We start from the raw sequence: 9,155 nt of genomic DNA on the forward strand, positions 1-9,155 counted from the left end.
CAATGGCAAACCACTTCTGTAGAAAAATTTACCAAGACCAATCATGGTCATGGAAAGACCTTGATCACTTACGTCATACGACATGGCACATCGTGATGAAATTTTAGTTGTCGGGCTTTTTGGAACAGGCACCAGAATTGCATATTCAAAGGGGTTTTGCTAGCTGGGGATGTGCTGCCATTGTAAATAAATAATTCTGTGAATTTACCTGACTACATCCCAAATGATCCTGTCAAGTAACAATTGAAACTGAAGTTAATTGTTTATGTTGAAATTGTGTTAGGAGATTGAGATTCTCTTTGATCCGACTGGGCTGTGTGTCTCCTGTAGGGTTACTGTGTAAATAAAGACTTTTATATTTCCCAGTTACAGCTTCTGTATGTCTGTGTTGTTCAGTTTTAGTCAGTCACAACAGCTTTCTCTTTGTATCAGAGCTAGTTACTTCAGTTGCAGGTTAACCATCTGTAACATTAACAGGTTTTCTTTGCTCCACTAAAGCTGCCTAACGTGCCATAAGACCATAAGACATAGGAGCAGAATTAGCCTATTCAGCCTGAGTCTGCCATCATCACAGCTGATCCAATTTCCTCTTAACCCCATTCTCCTGCCTTCTCTCCATAACCTTTCACGCCCTGACGAAGCAAGAACTTATCACCCTCTGCCTTAAAAGCACCCAGTGACCTGGCCTCCACAGCAGCCCGTGGCAATGAATTCCACAGATTTACTGCCCTCGGGCTAAAGAAATTCCTCCTCGTCTCTGATCTAAATGTATGTCCCTCTAATTTGAGGTAGCGACCTCAGAGACTCCCTAATGAAAGGAAGCATCCTCTTAACATCCACTCTATCGATGAAAACCCCTCATTCTTCTAAGCTACAATGAATACAGGCCCAGAGTCTTCCTTCACTGCTCCCATGATAACCCTTTCATTCCTGGAATTGTTCTCATGAACCTCCTGAGCTCTCCAATGTCAGCACATCCTTTCGTAAGTAAAGAGCCCAAAACTGCTCACAATTCTCCAAATGAGGCCTCACCAGTGCCTTATAAAGCCTCAGCATAACATCCTTGTTTTTATTAGTAAGTTTTTGATAAGAACAGGCCATTAGGCCCAGACACGAGGAAATCTGCAGATACTGGAAATACAAGCAACGCACACACAGACAAAATGCTGGTGAACGCAGCAGGCCAGGCAGCATCTCTAGGAAGAGGTACAGTTGACGTTTCCGGCCGGGACCCTCCGTCAGGATTAACTGAAAGAAGAGACGGTGAGAGATTTGAAAGTAGGAGGGGGAGGGGGAGATCCAAAATGATAGGAGGAGACAGGAGGGGAGGGGTGGATCTAAGAGCTGGAAAGTTGATTGGCAAAAGGGATACCAGACTGGAGAAGGGAGAGGATCATGAGACGGGAAGCCTGGGGAGAAAGAGAAGAGGGGAGGGGAGCCTGGAGGGTGGAGAGCAGGCAAGGAGTAATAGTGAGAGGGACAGAGAGAGAAAAAAAGGGGGAAAATATATATTAAATAAATAAGGGATGGGGTGTGAAGGGGAGGAGGGGCATTAACAGAAGTTAGAGAAGTCAATATTCATGCCATCAGGTTGGAGCTGCCCAGACGGAATATAAGGTGTTGTTCCTCCAACCTGAGTGTGGCTTCATCTTGACAGTACAAGAAGCCGTGGATAGACATATCAGAATGGGAATGGGACGTGGAATTAAAATGTGTGGCCACTGGAAGATCTTGCTTTCCTTGGCGGACAGAGTGTAGGTGTTCAGCGAAATGGTCTCCCACCCCTGCGTCAGATTTCGCCAATATATAGAAGGCCGCACCGGGAGCACCGGACGCAGTATATCACCCCAGCCAACTCACAGGTGAAGTGTTGCCTCACCTGGAATGATTGTCTGGGGCCCTGAATGATGGTGAGGGAGGAAGTGTAAAGGCATGTGTAGCACATTAGGCCCAGCAATGCTTGCCAAATTCCTATTCACATAGTGTGTTGAAATAACTATTAAATTTAGATTTGAAAGTCTCTAATCTCAATGACACAACTAAGTAGTTTGTTCCATGTGTCAACAACTCACTGAGTAAAGAAATGCTTCCTGATGTTAGTCTGAAATTTCTCTTTAACCAGTCTCCACCTATGGCCCCATGTCATTGTTGATGGATTAATTTGAAGTAGCAGCTGGCAACCATCTTACCTGTGCCCTTAATGATTTTCAACACTTCTGAGATGTCTCCTTTCATTCTATGTATACTTAGGCTAAAAAGATTTAATTCTATCAGTCCAGTCCTCTTGAAATGAATGCTAACATTGCATTCGCCTTCCTCACCACGATCAGGCTGCAAACTAAACTTCAGGGAATCCTGCACGAGGATACCAAAATCCCTTTGTACCTCCGAGTCTTGAGTTTTCACCCTGTTTAGAAAACCATCTATGCTTTTATTTTTCTCTACCAAAGTGCATGATCATGTAATTCCTAACACTGTATTCCATCTGCCACCTCTTTGCCCATTCTCCTAATCTGTCTAAGTCCTTCTGCAGCCTCTCTGCATCCTCAACACTATCTGCCCCTCTATCTATCTTCGTATTGTCTGCAAACTTGGCCACAAAGTCATCAATTTCATCATCCAGGCATTTCCAACAACTCTAATCTGCTCTCTTGTATTTTGCATGTTCCTTTTTTTTCTAGAGCTGCTCTTATTAATCTATCAACCAGATGGTGTCATGAAGAGTTTCACACCAATGACAATCCTGGCTTCTCCTTATCAGATATATTACACACAATCATAGAGCCACTGTGGCTCTCCCTCCTTTTATTTGTCCCCAAAATCAAGCTCCAAGGAATCCTGTAAATTCATGCACAAAAATGAATCTTAACCAGTATATGCACTATTTCCTCTAAACTGTGTAAGTGCGCAGCCGCGCAGTAACTGAAATGCTCCCATGCTCGTAACCTTTGGTGCCGTGTAGCTGGAGTTTTCTTTTATATAACCACAATAAAATTTTGAAATTATGCTAATATAATTTTGAAATTATGTTAATATAATTGTGAAGTACCCTGTAATTATGTAACCATAAATTTTCTAAATAATAAATATACCACAACCTTTACTTTGGAACATTTCAGAGCCTCAATGTTTTCACATTGTCAGTGTTTCAAATTACCACACTGTTATAAATTGTAACAGTAAACAAAGAATGGAAATCGGTAGCTCATTGTTAATAAACTGCCAATCCGCTAAATGCTGATGCCGTATAAGTCTTAAAATTTACGTGACTTGAAAGATTTCCTTTGTTGTATTTTGTTATCCCTTCAATTAATAAATAAAATCAAAAGTATGTGATTTTTTTCAATTTTTATTCTAAATAGTCAGAGTATGCATATTATAAAACCAAACTTTTAAAGGGCTGTGCAGCATTCAGGCCATTTAAAAAATTTCTGCTCAGAGCAATGGCTGGTCTGGCAGCTGTAAAAAAAAATTAGAGGGAACATTGACTATATATACTGTACTTGGATAATAAATATAAAGGCTCCATTTCATTTGGACCACATGAAGCTGCTTTCTTTACCAAGAAAGCAAATGGGTTGGTCTATTTCCATGATCTTGTTTCTTAAAAGTATTTGAAATTCCCAAATTCCTAACAGTTGTTTTTTTCTTCTCACTGTCTCATTTCTGGAAAAGTTGCATTGTGGAATAAACACAGACTACTCACACCAACATGAGTAGATTGAATCAAACCCAAAGACGTTTTTTTAATACCTGTACTGAGTAATACTGACTTGCAGATAGTTGAGCTTCAAATGTCGCAATTAGGGCCAGTATGGATAGAGATCTCACTGAAAAGTTGTATTCTGATACCTTGTACATTCCATCTGACATAAATGCATTTTTTTCTCCCTTTGAAAAAGACAGAACATGTCAGAGACATTTCCCATTGTCTGGAAGTTTATACAATGTGCAAAAGTTTTTAAAAAAAACACATTTTTTAGAATCCTACCTTATCATATAAGGCAACGTTCTAAAATGGTATATGCATTTCTGGAAGTCAATAATTTATAAGATAACACAAATAATCCTAGACATCATGTTCCAAAGAAATCCCCGGAAGAGGCAGTCAGCAGAGTTTTTTTTTTAGCTTTGCTCCCTAGTGTCCCCACATAAATAAATTTGAGATTTCAAGCTCAAAATGCATCTGTGCTCTTCTTCCCACTTCTGTTGCCAGCAGTCTTCACCCCAATTGATGAACCCTTACTCTGATGTTCACAATTTTTGAACCATTTGGACGTCTTCCTCTTAATCTCCGTAACTACTTAGTGAAAATTGTTTATGTGTCAATGTCCACTCACTCACTGTAATCTAACGCTCCTTAAAGTTGCAACATTCTGTTCAGTAAGGAACAACACCAACATATGACTAAATCCATGTATAAAGGTGGTTCTTTGGTGCTTGGAGAACAGCCCACTATTTTACAGACATTAAATGTCAATGCTCTTACAACTCCCTAGTCCTCCCTCTTAACTATGTAAACACTATTGTGTGTCTGGCCTATTGTTTCACAGCTAGTTATCAACATTCCTTCTTTTGGAGACTCCCCTAATCTCATAGTCTCGCAAACAGATAAAATCCCAATGTAGCCTCCTCCACATCAGTGAGAGCCATCACAAAGTTGGGGCGCAAACACGAGGAAATCTGCAGATGCTGGACCTTCAAGCAACACACATAAAAGTTGCTGGTGAACGCAGCAGGCCAGGCAGCATGTCTAGGAAGAGGTACAGTCGACGTTTCGGGCCGAGACCCTTTGTCAGGACTAATTGAAGGAAGAGCTAGTAAGAGATTTGAAAGTGGGAGGGTCTCTAGTAAGAGATTTGAAAGTGGGAGGGGGAGGGGGAGTTCCAAAATGATAGGAGAAGACAGGAGGGGGAGGGATGGAGCCAAGAGCTGGACAGTTGATTGGCAAAATGATATGAGAGGATCATGGGACAGGAGGCCTAGGGAGAAAGAAAAGGTGGAGGGGGGAAGCCCAGAGGATGGGCAAGGGGTATGGTGAGAGGGACAGAGGGAGAAAAAGGAGAGAGAGAGAAAGAAAATATATATAAATAATGAATAAATAAATAACAGATGGGGTACGAGGGGGAGGTGGGGCATTAATGGAAGTTAGAGAAGTCAATGTTCATGCCATCAGGTTGGAGACTGAATATAAGGTGTTGTTCCTCCAAGCTGAGTGTGGCTTCATCTTAACAGTAGAGGAGGCCGTGGGTAGACATATCAGAATGGGAATGGGACGTGGAATTAAAATGTGTGGCCACTGGGAGATCCTGCTTTCTCTGGCGGACAGAGCATAGGTGTTCAACGAAACGGTCTCCCAGTCTGCGTCGGGTCTCGCCAATATATAGAAGGCCACATCGGGAGCACCGGACGCAATATATCACCCCAGCCGACTCACAGGTGAAGTGTCGCCTCACCTGCAAGGACTGTCTGGGGCCCTGAATGGTAGTGAAGGAGGAAATGTAAAGGCATGTGTAGCACTTGTTCCGCTTACAAGGATAGGTGCTGGGAGGGAGATTGGTGGGGAGGGACGGGGGGGGGGACGAACGGACAAGGGAGTTGTGTAGGGAGCAATCCCTGCAGAAGGCAGAGAGAGTGGGAGGGAAAGATGTGCTTAGTGGTGGGATCCCGTTGGAGGTGGTAGAAGTTACGGAAATTATATGTTGGACTCGGAGGCTGGTGGGGTGGTAGGTGAGGACCAGGGGAACCCTATTCCTAGAGGGGTCGCAGGAGGATGGAGTGAGAGCAGATGTGTGTGAAATGGGAGAGATGCATTTGAGAGCAGAGTTGATGGTGGAGGAAGGGAAGCCCCTTTCTTTAAAAAAGGAGGACATCTCCTTTGTCCTGGAATGAAAAGCCTCATCCTGAGAGCAGATGCGGTGGAGACGGAGGAATTGCGAGAAGGGGATGGCATTTTTGCAAGACTGCTCCATTGAGAACCTCCGCTCCATCTGCCACAAGCAAGTCTTCCTGGTGGGCAAGCATCTTAATTCCGATTCCCGTTCCCATTCTGCCGTGTTGTTCCATGGCCTCCTCTTGTGCCAAGATGAGGCCACCCGCAGGGTGGAAGAGCAACACCTTACAGTGGCATGCAAAAGTTTGGGCACCCCTGGTCAAAATTTCTGCTACTGTGAATAGCTAAGTGAGTAAAAGTTGACCTGATTTCCAAAAGGCATAAAGTTAAAGATGACACATTTCCTTAATATTTTAAGCAAGATTACTTTTTATTTCCATCTTTTACAGTTTCAAAATAACAAAAAAGGAAAAGGGCCCGAAGCAAAAGTTTGGGCACCCTGCATGGTCAGTACTTAGTAACACCCCCTTTGGCAAGTATCACAGCTTGTAAATGCCTTCTGTAGCCAGCTAAGAGTCTTTCAATTCTTGTTTGGGGGATTTTTCGCCCATTCTTCCTTGCAAAAGGCTTCTAGTTCTGTGAGATTCTTGGGCCGTCTTGCATGCACTGCTCTTTTGAGGTCTATCCACAGACTTTCAATGATGTTTAGGTTGGGGGACTGTGAGGGCCATGGCAAAACCTTCAGCTTGCACCTCTTGAGGTAGTCCATTGTGGATTTTGAGGTGTGTTTAGGATCATTATTCTGTTGTAGAAGCCATCCTCTTTTCATCTTCAGCTTTTTTACAGATGGTGTGATGTTTGTTTCCAGAATTTGCTGGTATTTAATTGAATTCATTCTTCCCTCTGCCAGTGAAATGTTCCCCGTGCCACTGGCTGCAACACAAGCTCAAAGCATGATCGATCCACCCCCGTGCTTAACAGCTGGAGAGGTGTTCTTTTCATGACATCCTGCACCCTTTTTTCTCCAAACATACCTTTGCTCATTGCGGCCAAGAAGTTCTACTTTAACTTCATTAGTCCACAGGACTTGTTTCGAAAATGCATCGGGCTTGTTGAGATTTTAACTGATGAAGTTAAAATAGAACTTAAAAGATAGGGTATGAAGAGGATGTATTGTCTTGCTGTAGAATTTGGAACCTCAGTAATGAGGCAGTATTAGTTGTTGCATTATAGTGCGGCTCCCTCTAAAAAAAAGTTCAAAATCAAAATAAATTTATTATCAAAGTACACAACTGTCACCATATACTATCCTGAGATTCATTTTCTTACAGTGTTCACAGTAATTACAAAGAAACACAATAGAGTCAATGAAAAATTGCACATAAAAACAGAAACAACCAATGTGCAAGAGAACACATTGTATAAATAGATTCTAGATTGGGTGTTGTGTGACGAACTGGAATTGATTAGTGAATTTAAGGTAAAAGAACCCTCAGGGTATGTGATCATAATATGATTGAATTCACCCTGAAATTTGAGAAGTAGAAGCTAAAGTCAGATGTATCAGTGTTACAGTGGAGTAAAGGAAATTGCAGAGGCATGAAAAAGGAGCTAAACAGAATTGGAAAAGAACACTGGCAGGGATGATGATAGAGCAGCAATGACTGGAATTTCTGGATGCAATTCAGAAGGCACAGGATATGCTGTATGCTTCCCAAAGATGAAGAAGTATTCTAAAGGGAAGTTGACACAACCATGGCTAACAAGGGAAGTCAAAGCCAACATAAAAGCCAAAGAGAGGGCATATAATAGAGCAAAAATTAGTAGAAAGTTAGGGGATAGGGAAGCCTTTAAATACCAACAGAAGGCAGCTAAAAAAGTCATTAAAAAAGTAAAAAATGAATTCAAAAGTAAGTTAGCCAATAATATTAAAGAGGATACCAAAAATTTCTTCAGGTACATAAAGTGCAAAAGAGAAGCAAGAGTGGATATCAGATCACTGGAAAATGATGCTGGAGCGGTAGTAATGATGGAAAAGGAAATGGCGGATGAACTGAATAAGTATTTTGCATCAATCTTCACCGTGGAAGACACTAGCAGTATGGTGGTAGTTCCAAGTGTCAGCGGTCACGAAGAGTGTGAAGTTACCATTTCTAGAGAGAAGGCTCTTGGGAAACTGAAAGGTCTGAAGGTAGATAAGTCACCTGGACCAGATGGTGTACACCCCACAGTTCTGAAAGAGATGGCTGAAGAGATTGTGGTAGCATAAGTAATGATCTTCCAAGATTTACTAGATTCTGGAATGGTTCTGGAAGACTGGAAAATTGCAAATGTCACTCCATTCTTGATGAAGAGAGAGAGGCAGAAGAAGGGAAACTGTAGGCCAGTTAGTCTGACTTCAGTGGTTGGGAAGATGTTGATAATCTCCTGAAATACCCCAGATTATGGTATGGTCCCATCAGAAGATAGAACATGTGCTACCGCCATCCAGGGGAAGAGAGAGAGAGAGAAAAAAGGCAGAAGGGAAAATGATGAAACTGATTTTTAAAGATGTGCTCACCAAGAATGTGGCAGCTTTAGAGAGAACACAGAGGAGATTTACCAGGAGAACATGCCTTCTGAGGATAGATTGAGCAAGTTGGGGCTTTTCTCTTTGGAGTGAAGGAGGGTGAGAGGTGACTTGATAGGAGTGTCCAAGATAATAAGAGGCATGGATCTAAAGTACCGTACAACCAAAGCCTTTTCCAGAGCAGAAATGGTTAATAAGAGAGAGCATTGTTTTCAGGTGATTGGAGGAAAGTATAGCGGGATGTCAGAGCTAAGTTTTTTTAACACAAAGAGTGGTGGGTGTGTGGAATGCACTGCCAGGGTTGATGGAAGAGGCAGATACATTAGGGGTATTTAAGGGACTCTTCAATAGGCATGTGGATGATAGAAAGATGGAGGGCTATGTGGTAGGAATGGTTAGATTGCTCTTTGAATGGGTTAAAAGGTCAGCACAACACGATGGACTGAAGGGCCTATACTGAGCTCCAATGTTCTATGTTCTAAGGTATATATGGAAAGGATGTTTCCCTAGCTTAGGAATGTGGAATGTAGGTGGCCAGTCCACAAACTAAAAGGTAACACAATTAGTAACAAAATGAAGGGAAATTCCTTCACTCGTATGGTAGTGAATCTTCAGAATTCTCTTCCCCAAATAGCTGCGGGTGGTTAGAAGTATCTATAAAATGGCACGGAGTAATTGGGAAATCCAACCAATTTCAAGAGTGTAACTTAGAGCATAGAACAGTCGAGCACAGGAACAAACTCCTTGGCCAGT

The sequence above is a fragment of the Mobula birostris genome, chromosome 31 (genome assembly GCF_030028105.1).
Source record: "Mobula birostris isolate sMobBir1 chromosome 31, sMobBir1.hap1, whole genome shotgun sequence".
Taxonomy (NCBI): Eukaryota; Metazoa; Chordata; class Chondrichthyes; order Myliobatiformes; family Myliobatidae; genus Mobula; species Mobula birostris.